Genomic DNA, 16415 nt, shown 5'->3' on the forward strand with positions numbered 1-16415 from the left:
TTTCTACCGGCAAACGCTACTCCATATTAAATCAATATTTTTCATGTTTCAATTTCCTAAAATTGCATTGCAGAAGTTGATTACGCTCTGCTTAAGTAAGCCTGAAATTAAGGTTTCAGAAACATTATTTATCTCAAAAAGAATTACAAAATTCACTTACTGAGATGCTACAAAATGCATAAAGAAATTGTCCTCAACTACTGCTGCAGATTATATTGCAATAAATGTACAACACTACTGCAATATTCATTGCAGAATTAAATCTATATAAAATATTACATCGGAATCTTAACAAAAATATATGTCCTACTATTCGTTGAACCCCTCAGTTTCAGTGAAAATCATACCAGGTGCTAAAATTGCTCACAAATTCAGAACATAACATCAATATACAAGGCAAGGGCTGACACGGGCAGCTTCGAGAACATACAGATGAGAAAAATGCTCGAAGCGGCCGCTGCGCACAATTAGAGACAGATTATCAACATCATTAATGGATCCGACCTGAAGATAGCTTCAATATCCAACAGATGTAATTTCAATGCAGCAAAATTGGCAGCTAAGATAAGAAATTTCATTTAAATTCTAGCTCATCGCAAGCTATATTGTAAGTCATAGATATAGAATTTAAATTTGAATGAAATGTAAAGGAATCCCGGACGTGCAGTTTCGATATCAGATCACGAGAAAATTATTGCGATTGAATTTGTATTTGATATAAATTGTAATCTATAAATTATAGAGCATGACTGTTACACGTATTGTTTTTAAATTATTCTGGATCGGTAAGTGGTGAACAATGAAAGTTTCAAATGTAATTATTTTCCAAAGGACATGGCGTTAAGTGAGTATTTTTTATTATTGAATAGATAACATTGTTTCAAAATACTCTCAAGAAAAAAGGAAAATAAAATTTAAATATAAAAAGTTCTATTGTGCTATACAGTCCACTGGATTGATATATATCCTTTTAAATAATTTTTCATTCGTCATTAGGAGATTTCTTTTGCAAAATGTTATGGAACTGGTAATAGTTTTTCTTTGTTTATTTTAAAGTTACACCTAAAGTTCTTAAAATTAAAAGGTAAATATCCAGTTAATCCAATTTAGGATGTATATTCAAATGTCTGAATTTTATAATAGTTAACTTTAATCTTATTTACCAGTAAACAGTATATCGATTGAATTGAAAAACCAGCAGCAGCAAAAGAGTAAAGCTATATTATTAAATAGATAAATTACTGGTATAGCTAAACTAAAACCCAATAAGATCGTTAGTATTACATTGATATACGGTTTGGCGTGAGACGTTTTACATAAAAGTTTGACAAGCAGGAAATTTCTAAAGTCAACATAATTAGCCAGTAGAAGTAATAATACAACAAGATAAAAACGATGTAACGACAGCAGCCTAGCTTCACTCATGTTATCTCGCCGGCCGGCGTATTGTCAAACGTGTGAGCTTATCTGATATAAGGTTGATTGCTATGGTTCGTGTTTGTCTTGAGTTACTGTGCTGCACAATCGAAGAGTGCCTGGCAATACGTAAGTTGCTACTCTAATTTACCTTAGTAGAGTTGGAGACGTTTTCTATTGTAATTATTATAAGTATACAGAAATTAAATGCATATTAAATTATATTACACCAAGTTAGGTCAATATAGGATTAGTTTAGAGCCGCACTCATTCCAAAAAAATGCATAATAATATATTAAATGATTAAAATTTCATGTCCCCGTAGTAATTACAATAAAGTAGAGTTGATTGATTTACTATCGAAGCAATAAAGTGAATGTTCAAACTCTACCGACTACCAGCTCTACACGGTACCGGTCTAAGGCAAGTTCATCAATTCACAGAGACTATTACGTTTAATTAATTATGAACATTTTCTGCTTATCGGGAAAGTAAGACGACTTTCTACTAATGATAAATAGAGACTCGTAATTAATATAACTTAATGTGGGATAATATTAAAAGAACATAATTTTTTAGTGCCACGTATATCTGTTCTTAAATAATTTTCTTCTAGCACTGACACTCAAAATCAACGTAAAACCCAATTCGTAAAATCATAATCATTTCAGTTTATAATAATATATTAAATTGAATCTAATTTTATGATAAAAATCTGTTAAAATTCCATCCTGTAAGTTTCAAGTTAACTCATTATGCTATAATATATTTATAGCAAAAATATATGAATATTTTAAAAAGCAGTTCTAACTAACTCAATCGACTCTATTATTTTGTATGTTTGCTACCCTACCTTGTTGTTTAGGAACTAATTCGAAAATATTTCATTTCAATAGATCCTTTTCTAATTACCACCAACTTCAAAATGTTATAGAGACACTTTATGTTTTACTTTGTTTTATTGTGTGTGCAAGTTTGAGGTCGTTATTTTTGAAAATAATTTTATAAAAAAAAATTTGTAAACCTCTATAGCTTTTTTTTTCAAATGTTATTATGTGCACGCGTAATACAGGTGAGCAAAGTGGAATAAACTTTGAAATATATTAGATTGGCTCTCAAATATGCATATTATAATAGATAACGTATTCAAATTAAACTATAAAAGCCTTCAATCATTCGACTAGTTTGATTAAAAAAGCCGCGTAAAATTTGAATAACCGCTGTCAAAGGGATGAGACACATTGCGTCCTTGTCGCTCTCATTAGATAAATCATCTTTTGTTTCACGCGAAACTCTTTCGCGGTTGGCTGGCGCAGCGCACATCAGTTACTCCCGCGCATTCACAGTGACCACCTGTACGGGCCGGCTGAACGCTGATGACGAGTCGTGCGTGATTTCTGTCAATTGTGTGAGTGACGTATATCGCACCTATGTGAGTGAAATGCAAATGTGAATCTCTAGTAGAGTTTCAACGGAGAGCAAGTCTAACAAAAGGATTACAGTGTTTATAGGAAAGCACGTGGGAACAGTGCTCAATAGGTAAATTGGTTGAAAGCAACGTTTATGTATGGCTACTTGTGTACGACGCACCTGCTGTAAGTGCGGCTCTACATTGATAGAGTTCGTAAGATGCGGCGATGGCCGCGCGCTTGGCAGTTGCTGTAATAAACTGTTATTATCTGTTGTTGTGGTAAAATAATAACAAAATATCTGCTGTGCAAACCACAGAGTCTACTACTCGTATAGTAAGGGCTATTCACACTGATACAAATTTTAAAAATTATTTTACTTTTTCGGAATTTATAACGGTTTTGATATTCTTCACTTTCGATTATTTAAAAATAAATCATTCATGATATTATAATAAACAATTAATATCAGTATAATTAACACAGAATTACCATATCATGTCCAGTTGTGTATAGTTTAAAACACAAATGTTGACAAATCTATTTCTGCATCACGATTGAACAAAAGACATAAACGCGCTCGCGGTGCTTTGTTACAACTATAATTTACACAATATTATAAATAAAATTTAAATGTATTTTTGTATTATCAAAATAACATCATTGACTTAATCCATATGAATATTTACCAGATACTCTTTATCAGAATACCTATTTTTATTTAATATTGTCTGTCTGTCCGCAACGGCTGCACCTATTTTGACAGGACTATCATTGGCAGAATGCCGATATCATTGAAATGAACTTAGATAACTTATTATGAAATCACTGAGACTATTAGATTGGTTTGTTTTCTCTCATATGCTTTCAACAAATACTTGCACTTATAGTGCCAGAAAGAAGACTGTTCGCAAAGACATGATTTCCTGTCAAACATTAGGTATGTAGTCTTACAATCTATGAAAAATTTAACACCAACCCTGTGGGAAAATAATAAAATTGGATAGGGGAGAGTCTTGAAATTTTGATATGATATCCACGACATATGGCTACTTTTTACTTAAACGCTTCAAACATATTTGTTAGTAAAGTTCTTAAAATATCCTTTGATCATGTAAAGTTTAAATGTCATGAATCCATTGTGCATCATATTACACAGACAAAACTAGAGGGATTAGCTTACACTTATTTTATCTTGCAATTCTAAAACAATCATACTTGAATAATTTTCTCCATGAGAGTTTTTAGATTATTCATTTCCCATTTAAATTTAATATTTTCACTATATAATATAATATTTATAAATTTGTATTTAAAATTTACTTCAAGTATCCTGTTTAGTTAGGGTAAAACATTCTTAATATTATAACATCGTGGTTGTCACTAGTATTATCAACTCAATAAAAAAAAATTAAAAACACTTATTCACACAGGTCAGTAAATGACACTTTATTCTAAGATAAAGAAGAAGGGAAATGACCCGCCCTACGATGCTTATTCCAAACTTAGTTAAAATTTAACCTTGAAAATATTAACACTAAATTTCGGATATATAAATCAAATCTAATCAAAATCACTTTATTCATGTAGGTAACGGAAATGCCACAATGTATGTGAAAAAATTACCTACTTTTATTATTGAATTTACCACCACTTCGGACAAGGTTGAGCTATTTAGGAGACTTGAGCAAGAAACTCATTGGTAGTATTTTAAATCAACATTTACATTTTCATCGTTTTAGAAATAATTCCAATTACAATATATGTAAAGTGATGCAACAAAAATACTCAAACGTCAAAAAGTCAATGCCTTCCACGAGTGACTCAAAAAAATAAATGTAAATTAATACAAAACAAAAGTTATTGAGTAGTAGTTTAATTGCATCATCCACACACACCGTAAGTAAATAAAGGTATTTTGCGAGCATTTTATAACTTTTCTTTTATATTATTTACAAAGCAATATCGATCACATCTACGGATGTACAATAAATATACAAAAACCATTAAGAGAAATATAACAAAAAGAATATAAGTATCGCAAATGAATGTAGAGTCGTTGCTACCAACAAAACGAAACAGAAACAAGTGATGTATATCAAAGGCTCTCAATCTGCCGGCAGATAAAGCCTGTGTTTAATCGTCGCACGCGCAGCCCGATAAGAGAATGTCTCGCCAATGAATAATCGATCTCTATTACTAACTCTCGATCGATTTTATTACAAATACTTACATTGAAGCTTGTTTCAAATCCAATTGGAATTACAGTTTTAAATTAATTGTGAATACCGTAAAGGAATTTCGGTTCACCAGTCGAAACGCAGTAGGATACTCGATGATTTAATGCAAAAAGTTTAAAGCTGTGAAATCACATTATTAATGTCAACTTAATGTATTTAGTATCATTTAAATAAATTGGATGTTATTAATAAGTAAATGTTTACAACATTTACTCTTCTATCAATTGATTTCCAATTGAATGCGATCGGGGAAATATTCTTAAGGAATTTTATTGGATATAGTGTAGAAGTATGTGTCTGTCTAGCGCAGTGCGGGTTCTTAATGGTATAAATAACAAGAATAAACGCTTTAAAAAAACCGATAAAACTTAGAAAATTTATTGAAAAACAACGGCATATGGTCATGATGTGTTTAACTCAACTTGTAGCTTGCTTTTTTTAAACAAAGGGGTAAAATGATTGTATCTTTGATTGGGTTGATATAGTAGCTGGATTTTACAGCTTGAAAGGGTAGTATACGTTTGTATTTGATATTAATTCATCGACCACTAGGCAACCCTAATATAAAGTGTCTAGACAGAATAACAGACCGAAAACAAAGTGATTATAATAAAAGAGCTTTGTGCATGCTTATCAAAGCTTCCCGTAGCATTTAGCTTTTGTTTCATTCCAATCAGTTCATAATAGTTGAAATTAAACGAAATCTATACTCGCAAAGTCGGGATCGCGCGTTCTTTATGCAGTATGAGCGATGTGGAGTTATAGATGTAGGGACAGTTAATGAGAAGCAAAATATTGTTAAGGTGGCTTATCATACACAGAGGATGCATAAAAGTATATTGACTTCAAAAAGTTATCTAAAGGGGGTGGGAGAGTTGGAAGACCTTGGGTTGTAATGAATAAAGGCTAGAGTAAAAATACCAAGAAGAAAGCTTGTACGAAAGAGTGTACGCGATGTACATTGTACACCTTAGGAGATACATGTGATTTTATCCCGCATAACTTATTATCAGCCTTGTCACTGTAGTTACTGTATGTTTCTACATATGCATATCATAAATATGAGTTAATTAAAAAGGATTTTGATTGCTATTTTTGGTATTTTATTTAAATGGAAACCTTTACCTGTATCATTGACTCAAGAATATACGTAGGTAAATAATGATGTTTTAGTAGAATTTCGCACGCAGCAAACTTTTCTTTTTAGCTCTTTATTCCATTATTTACGGTACACTTCATGGAACAGTGAACGCGTGCTATGATTCTATAACAAAGAGCTCTCACCATTGAGTGGGTGTTGCCTCGATATTGCTAAACATGGCGAATGTAAGAGGTTTGACGTAATTGTGATGTGATTGCTACGTAATGTGAGACGCTAACGACACTATACACTACGTGAATGTATAGTTTTTGTGTAAAAACTGTAAGGTAATTAACGCGCGGAGATTTATTGCCTCGCACAGCCACTTTGAGGAATCAATTACCGGCTGCTGTTTTCCCGTTTCAGGGACCTTCAAGAAAAGAGCATATCTTGACACCTGTTGTTGTGGATGACCATTGGCCCTGCTTCACCACTTCTCATCCCGTAATCCTCCTCTTATATAAAAAAAAAGATTCATTCAGCATGCAACTCGCAGTTTCGAAAAACATTGTGCACAGTGAATTTGTATTTTTTACACTTCCTGTGCTGCTAGATGATTGTTAGTTAAACCCAGCACACACACATTAGGTACATAATAACGTAATACCATACATCGTTAGGATATGAATTACAGTTTCATGAATCAACCTTTCAACATTAAGTCTTAAGTTACAGTCACACTTTACGCTCTGGTGTTTAGGACGAACCAGGGCTATCAAACACAATTTTATTACAAAATATTTTATGAAGTTTTAAAGCTGTTTATTAATATAACATAATGAAAATCAATTAACTTTTGGTAATAAAAACTGAAGCAGTCATTGTTTGCCTTTGTTTTTGAATTTTAAATCAATTATATAGTCAAGTTCCAATATCAAATGATTTATAAAATACAAATGAATCATTTGTTACATATTAATAAATGATTTTCAACCACAAACAAGTATAATATAATAAATATTTTTGTATGTTATCAAATCTTATTAAGAACAAAATTCATACACTTATATAAGGATACAGTCGTCGTATTATAAATTATGCAATGTATTACTGTTAATATACGTATATGCCGCTTTACTGTACGTCGCTAATCTAAACGTAAGAAGCATGTTGAGGTAAATCGTGACGCGAAGTTTTTCCCCTACCAAAAATCACTCAACGCGGGTAAAAAATTTTCACTTTAACAGCTTAAGTATTGACAATCAGTGGAATAAATAGTACGCTTTTGATTTGTTAAATTATAATGTAAAATTATATATGCATATTTATAGTTATTTCCAACAGAATTATAAGAATTTTATTTAAATAGAACTACTGCAAATTTAATTCTTTTTCGTCATGCGGATATCTCGGATTATTCTCAGTTCTAATCACATGTTAACATTCATATTGTGAGTACCTATAGCTTGGTTTTGTTGTGAATATATATCAGTATATATATTGATAATTAATAGAGAAAACAAGTTAAAATAGTTTTCGTGTGTAGTTTATTTATGCGTTAACCCTCAGGTTTAATGTTTATTCAGCATTATATCGACACATGTTGTCTCGTAGAGTTACTAGTCTTATGAAACTCCTACTTAAAGAATTCCTAAGCGTACTATGTCCCTATTTTTAGAATGGTGGCGATCACTAGAAGTATATTCCATTAACATTACACATCAGCCTACGTTACTCTCTTAGCGAAACATATACAGTATGTATCCACCCTGGGGGTACATTGTTAATATGAGATAAAGGCATAGAAATCTAAACTTGCTAGCCTTATTTTCCTAATATATATAAGCATTAATAAAATTGCTATGTAGTATATAAACTAAACACTACAGTTATTTAAATTTATAAAGTTCTAATTTTTTTTTAATTGGTTTTATATATAGTTCATATTAGGTAATGAACGTCTCACAACCTATTTCATGATACGATCGTTGTAAAACGTGTGAAGCAGCAGCCGTATATAACAAGATATCTCATGTTTACACGCGTACCTCTTCAAAGTTAATGTTTGCTTAGAACCAGTTTACACTCGAGTAACTTCTGTGAGAGTCCGAGTCGCCTCCACGACAGTATATTAAAATAACAGGGGTTGTAACAGCCCAGTGACGTTATCACTGTTTATAACCGTCACGGTGTTAATCACATTCCCACCTATAGCAACAAAAACCTATCGATATAGTCTCTTTATATCGAAAATAAGGTAAAGCAAAAACAAATTCCTTTTTAGACTCTTTTTATTAGCTTTAACTGTATGTTTGTTTGTAACCGACTTATTTGGGCGTGATTTTGACCCACTTTAAACAGCCAGGTGTCGTTGAAACTTCTTAGATTTATCGAGGACCGATGAATATACATTAATATGATAAAGTTATTCCATTTTTAAATTTGCAAAATAATATTTTTGTTAATTTTTATAATTTTCATCCATCGTCTGCAAGACAGGAATTGAAGTTAATTTAAAATTTTCCACCATTATCTTTAACTGATTTATCTAATATTGGAAAATTTGAATACCAAAGAGGATTTTTAACGCTACGCTTTTATAAATAATCCAAACGAAAATTAGGAAATATTTTCTATTTTTTTTATTACGGTTTTCTTTAGGAAACGTGTTTTAGTTTTTTTAACTACTATTTTTAAAATTATTCGAAACCTTTGATTATGTTTGGTCATGTGACATCTGCATTTTAATTTTAATATTATATTTTTTATTTTACTTATTGTTTATGGCTTATCTGGTTATAAATGAAAAGATTAAAAAAACTTTCATCTAGTGAAATCACTTTTTTTATTTATTTTATTTTCTTATCAATTTATATTTATATTCATAATATTAAACTTTCAAACGGCTCTTGTATTTCCTGTTGCTGGGAATAATTGTAGACCAGATACCTTCACACCGCCACCAGATATCGGAAGAGCCGCAAGTGTTTTTAAAAACTTTTATATATTATCAGTCATCAGTAATTGATAGTGGGGGAATTTCATTAACAATGTTGCAAATTTGGTAAACGGGTTTGACATTCGTTGCCCCGTTTTTTATTGATAAAGTAGGTAAACAAAATATATAGCCACCTTAAATGTATTTATATAACCAGGAAAAGGAATACCTGGAATAAGTGTAGTCAAGAAAATATATTATAATATGCTTGTCAGACATGTATACTATTCGGCAAAAGGCCTCGTCAAACAAAAATTATGTGTTAAGCAATCTGTTGAGGGAATTTATTGATTATTTTTTACTGAAAACAGCAATAAAAATCTTCTCGCAACTATAAAGTAACTGAGAATGTTTTATGTCTGTCTGTATATAGAATAATCGATTACATAAACATATTGAACTGTCTTTAATGGTACCAGGCTATCATAGAGTCGAATAGATGTATGGTCAGGTGCGATGAAAAACTGTAGTCTAGCCAAGTACAGTGAGTACTGGATATTATAATGTTTGCTGGAACGACCGGCGTAAGTTTTTATGTATCGGCTGACGAGAATAAATAATAAATAAGCACGAACATAACAATTACAGCGATTACAATTATGTATTTAAAAGTAAGGGAATCGTTCATCGTTGGGTATTTTTTTATAATTTTTTCAAATAATTTATTATTCAAATCCTCAATTAGTATAAAGCTTATGTATAGTTTAAACATTATAGACACTATCAACTCCTGTAGTAAGAGTAGTTAAGAAATAATATGCTTTTATAAAAAATAATAATTTACTCAAATAAATATTAAATATTGCTTAACAAAAAAGTTTAACTTTAATTAATTATTAAAATATAAAATTTGTTTATCTTCTCAAAATGCATCTACTGTACCTACAGTAGTATTATGTAATAACTCTTGTGTTAATACTTATTGAAATTACTTATAATTAATTTTTTACTTACTCGTGTAAGGAATTTAGTATTTGACTTTTGAGTATTTTTGTTGCATCACTTTGCATATATTGTAATTACTTAAATTGCATTGAAAATAAGAACTTGTTATACACCTAATCTGTTTTGATAAGAGCAACCTTAGAGTTTCTTGCTCGTTCTGCCTAAGGAAATCTGCCTTCCGAATGAGCTGTATGAAAAAAATGACAATTTTTATGTGCAAAGTAAATATAAATAAAATAATATGTTAGTGCTTTCGATTATTATTTTTTAAATAATAGGTGGCATTCTGAAATGTTCGAATTTACATCTTAAAAGATATTTCTTATGGACACTTACATAGTTATTGATTAAACAACATATGGAAAATTTGAGTTTGTAAGATCTCGACAGATCACTCAAACTCATAAGTAAAATGGAGCGCTTTAATTATGACGCTCTTACATAAGATTGAGTAATGCTGCTTCATTTGTAACGTACCTACTCGTAATTTAGTTTATCTACACCCATGCTTTAAATCCATTTAAACAGTTATCTTATTGCCAACATTAAAACACCCAATGTCCACACAAAACCATTACATCATACAAACGAGTATTGTAATGAAATTCAGTACAACATTACAACACTTGTTTTCATAATAACACTCCTTTGAATTATATTATGGTTACTAAGACTGGCTTTTTTCATGTTAGCTACTAAGCTAACTGTATCAGAATCTTTTATATAGGATTCATGTTATGGGTGTAGATAAAGTCTTGTATGCAACTGTTGATAATTAGGTATTAAAACACTCATGTGATACTAATATCAACCCACGATAAACCCACATTCGTGTTTAATACCCCTTATTACACAAAAGTATAATTAGCCATATATTAGTTGCATAAAAAACTATACCATGACAGATGAATGTAACAGGGATAATTGTTTAAGTACTCCAAAGTTAAAACAGGGTTATATATAATTTTTACGTTACCTTCAACAAAAGACCACCACGAGCCGTTGCATGTTTCGCATTTTCAGGACACATCAGTGTTTTCAACAACCATCATAATAATAATAAGCATATTTATTCAAGAGTTATACATTACATATTTTTATGTGTTAGTAACTTAAAAATATACCTTAAACTAATGTTATTACTTAAACTATAATCTTGATCTTGATGAGGCATATACCCATCCGGGTATATGCCTCCTCCATCTTCTTCCACAACTCTCTATTTTTTGCTTTCTCTAGCCAGTTTTTACCTGCCACTGTAAGAAGGTCATCACTCCACCTCATTTTGGGTCTGCCTCGGTATCTGTTACCTGAGGGACCACTCCATGTATTCGCTTTTAGAGTCCATCTTTGGTCTGGAACCCTAGCCACATGTCCTGCCCATTGCCATTTCATTTTTAATGCATGTTCAACGACATCTGTCAGGTTTGTTTTTTTCCTGATGGTTTTGTTGCGGATTTTATGTATCTTTCTGAGCCTCAAGATACTTCAGATGTTTAAGTTTCTTTGTGTGCACCCATGTTTGGCTTGCGTATGTGAGGCATGGTAAGATACATGTATCCATTACCACCTCTTTTAACTCTAAGCTGAAGGATCCTTTTAATATTTCTTTATGTAAGCAGAACTTGTTCCAAGAGTTTTTGATCCTTCTTTCTACTTCTTCTTCGTTACTATTAGAGTTAAAAGATATTTGCTTCCCAAGATATACATAATTCTCTACAAATTGTATCTGATTTGAGTCTATTTCTATAGGCTTATGATGGTAATTCGTTAAGATTTTCGTTTTACTGGTGTTCATATGTAGGCCAACTTTTTTGCTAGCATTATTCAAAGCTTGCATCATTTGCTCGAGTTCTGAAGCCGAGTTACCAAAGAGTGCTTTGTCATCTGCAAATCTTAAGTGACTTAGGTACTTATTGCCAATCCATATGCCGTTGGCCTTCCAGTCCAATTGTTTAAAAACATTCTCCAATACTTCTATGAACAATTTCGGTGAAAGAGGGTCTCCTTGTCTTACGCCTCTTTCTGATTTCAACAATAATTCTTATTATCTTAATAATAATTATAATATAATAATTATAATTCTTATTTTCATAAAAAAATCCATTAATTCATTCACATTAATTCCATTACATATTTATTCCATTCGATAATTTCTTTTGTAACTTTAAAAACATTATGCTACTGACCGTTAAAAAATTTAGTGTCGGTTTTTTTATGAATAACCAGCAATGAAGGCCTCTGTTATTCCTGTGGTATTGAATGATCTTGAGCACCATCGCTGTTTCCTATCGTAAATCATATTTATATTTGTGTATTGCCATTAAATCTGCATTAAATAATCCTGAGCAGTATTATTGCTATTAATTCTATATTTATTTCAAATTTATGAGTTTGAGAGAGCATAAGTAATGGTGTTGCGACATAAATCTGCGGCGGCGGCCCGGCATGTCGGCAATAATGACCCGAGGCATTCGGCAGCTCACAGATTACCGCCACCGGCGCGAGCGCAGGCACAATGTCTTACTACTGATGACGAATCGCTTCTGCGAAATCAACGTTTTTCTGTTACAAATTACACGTACGATACAGCTTGTATATACAATAAAATACATTTTTTCAATGAAGCAGCACCAGATTAGTTTTTGAAGTTATACTTCTTTAGACGTTATGAAAAAATGATGAGAGGGAAATGATCACTGTAATACAAAAGTAACAGGGTAAAGTTGGTTCCTAAAATTTTCTGACGTTTGCGACATGCGTTATGTTTTTTTTTGGTTTCTTCGTTCATTATTAGAATTGGCAAAGGTTTCAAGCCAATACAGCCGTATTCGTTATTTTATAATTAATTGTCAAAGACATCGTTATAAGATTCTTACAATATTGTTCTTTCTACAAACGTAGCACGAAGAATAAATAATTTTAGGGATTTTTGCTTTGTTAGGCCAAACAAGTATAACTTCTTGCGTCCTTTTACGCGCATTTTTTGTCTAAATTGTCTACTTTTTCTTACAAGGTGATGAGGAGTTACCGAACTCAATACACAGTAATCAGCGTGACTCTCTAAGAAAAAAGGGATTCACTCGATTGTATGAAACGTGAAGTCATTGATAGATTGACAGATGACGACTATAATATGATAAAATTAACAAAAAATCAACCAACCTCAAAAACACTATTCCAAAACAATAGATATAATATGCACTAAAAAGTATAAAAGTAATTGCGTATTCTTAGACAATCTAATTAATTAATCTAATTCTAGTTACGGTTATTCTTATTTTTGGAATCCGTGTCCTCCCGCTGTGGCCCCGCTCTAGTATCTCGCTTCCTCACGCCGCGCGTGCAATTCAACCATATCTAACCTATAACTATTTATGTAGTTAAAAACTTACCTTGGCTGACACCGACTCCAATATCCAAGATAAGAATTATCAAAATCGGTTCACCCAGTCGAAAGTTCTGAGGTAACAAACATTAAAAAAAACATATCGACCAAGAGATAGCCGAAATCCACTATGTTTTAAGCAACTGTTCGCTTTCAAACTTAGCCGGATTATACCTCGTCGCGTTATTGTAATTATTATTTTAAAGTTATGTCAAATCTCACAGCACGTTTCATTTCATTTCAACTAAATTTCAATTTTTACTTAAGCAATTTCAATTTTTACTTAGTCTTCTCTTTCCTTTCAAACTTAGAGGAAGAGTCTACACTAAGAATTCAAATGATTTATAAATGAATCAGTTATTCAGTTTGTGATGTCTTAAATTAAATCAAATATTGACTGACAGGCACATTCTAAATGCAGTACAAAAGAGAGCTGCAGGAATAAATTATATTTTAAACAAGTTTCTGGAGATACAAGAGAAAATAGAAAGAACGTCAGTAGGTCAAACAACTGTGCAAATTTAAATAAGCATCACAGTTTTTATACTATATATTAATGAAAATCAAACACAGGCAGACACATATTCTTATATTATTAGATAAACTTCCATTAGAGATTTAAATATGTATATTTTAATGACTTAGTTAATATTTATTGGCTTTTCTGTGGCGATTTTTATTTGTGATAATAATCTCCAACACGACAGAGAAATATGGACCTTATAGATGGCCAATTGTAAAATTGTATGGTCTTAATTTGGTAGCTAAAAATTATACAAATCTCTCTGACCATAATTCGATCGTGTTTGTTATTTTTTTAGAGATAGCGAATGCATAGATGACTTTTTTATTTATGGGATGACAAATGAATGTACGGGTCACCTGGTGGTAAGTTATCACTGCTGCTCATGCTTCCACCACAGCAATGTCCTGCCAAGTCGTGTCAAACCGGGAACCTCTCGCAAGAAAGCTCATTCCATTGGCAACTAATTACAACATTCGGATAAAATATGATTTTTATAATTATCAAATTTTATCTTTCTTGTACATCTATATGCCTATTTAATTTTCAAATGATTTAGATCATATAGAATGTCTAAAATGAGATCATAATTATAAAGCATCAAGAAGACACACATACAAAAACGCTTGTCTCCCGTGAGGTACGCAGACACTTCAGATGTTCATTAGCCACGCTCCTGACGTACTTACCTGTCTTACATACAGGTCTTGTTTGGGTATCAAATATGTTGTTTTGTTCTCGGTACTCGTTATTTGATGCCCCTTCAACCGCCTAGTTAGAACATCCACATTTCTTCTCAATCGGTCACTCTCATCGGAGTGGTCCTTGCCGCTAATATGAAGCGACATTAGTCCTTGTTGGTCTCCTTAATTTTGGGTCGCACTGCCTCCCACGCCTAGCTCCTCCACTTTTGGTGGTTTGTAGCATTGCGGGAGCACTCCACCACAGTTTTCTCGATCACTGCTTTGATTAGATCCGTCCATCGCGTGGGTGAGCGTCCTCTGACTCTTTTCCCCTACACCTGCACTATCAACTGCTCAATCGCTCCTTTTCTGGAGATATAGCCAAAGAACTTGAAACCTCTAGTTTGCTGCCGTTACCATATGGCAACGGCTTGAGACCACTGTTTATTACTCTGTTATTTATTTCTTTTATTGTCTAGACATTAAAATACAGGCATAGTTGACGGATAGTCTTTCTTTTATCTTCAGTTCTTTCAAAATGGAATTGTTGGTTCGGAAACCAATGGTCGCCTCCGATACCACATCTGTAAGGCATGGTGGTCTGGGGTTTCAGCCCTGTAGAGGAAGATTGGAAACACATACATCCACATTACTCTATAAATTTCTGCAATTAATGTACTCTACCTCTTCGTGTTTTCTAAAGCACCTTAATTGACTGTTTCTAAATCTATGTTTCAAATAAACATCGCAAAGATCTCATTTATACAGCTTTCATTATTCGTGTCACACCCATCATTCACAACTGTAGGTAAACGTAGGAACCAACATGCATTAATAAGCAATCAAAGAAGTCATGTTGGAAGTATTCTGGGTTATTTTTAACACTAGATATATCGCTCCCTTCGACATCGTAGTCGCTTGAAGTAGGTTAAAAAATTAACCTCACAGCTTCCTGTGTACTTAAAAAGGTAATTTACGTATTTCTATGGCTTTCGTCGCTAAATATAATTATGAGATAATTGCTGTCATTTATGTACGAAGTTGTACATTCTAGAACGTATTATTTACATAGTAATTAATTACGACACGAATTAGTACCTTGTGTAACCTAATCGTTTATAACATGATTCATAGCACTGCTAAGAAAGACTGTTAATTGGTTTTAACTACAACTTTAACAATTTTTCGTCTTTTACTTTGATAATAAATAAATCTTCAAGATGTGAGACATAGTGTTTTTTTATATGTCCACACATCTGGGGGCACGGACGTACTATTATTTTCTCGTAGCGGTTCAGACCCTATAACTTCGTTGTGGATGAAACTAGAAGCCTGAATGATCATTAACCAAGCAGACATTGAATAAACACGGTATATCTTAAATTTAATTCAATTTGAAAAGTAGTTTAAGAATTATAACTAATCAAAGTTTCTTAATTTTGTCTCTCACTGACTGACTGACTGACCTATCATCAAAATCATAAGGCACTTCCAGCAGACATTTGTTTATGTATATTTTAGTTACTTAGTTAATATTTATTGGCTTTTATGTGGCGAATTTTATTTGTTATAATGGGCGATTGTAAAATTGTATAGCCTTAATTTGGAAGCTAAAATTATGCATTTCTCTCCGACCATAATTGAATCGTATTAAAGATGATATTCTTTACTCTTGATTAAAATTTTAAGAGATAGCGATTGCATCGATACCTTCCTTATTTATGGGATCGGA

At 32.1% G+C, this 16415-nt stretch overlaps 1 protein-coding gene across 2 annotated transcripts in view; it reads left to right on the forward strand.

Annotated features, from left to right (window-relative positions):
- Positions 1–2764: 2764 nt before the first annotated feature.
- Positions 2765–16415, forward strand: part of LOC126967690 (protein prickle-like) — a 190651-nt gene continuing 177000 nt past the window's right edge. For both annotated transcript variants that reach the window (XM_050812275.1, XM_050812276.1), the window contains exon 1: positions 2765–2955. The gene's annotated coding sequence lies outside the window, so the exon portion shown is untranslated. The remainder of the gene's footprint in view (positions 2956–16415) is intronic.

This window comes from Leptidea sinapis, chromosome 13 (assembly GCF_905404315.1).
Source record: "Leptidea sinapis chromosome 13, ilLepSina1.1, whole genome shotgun sequence".
Lineage (NCBI taxonomy): Eukaryota > Metazoa > Arthropoda > Insecta > Lepidoptera > Pieridae > Leptidea > Leptidea sinapis.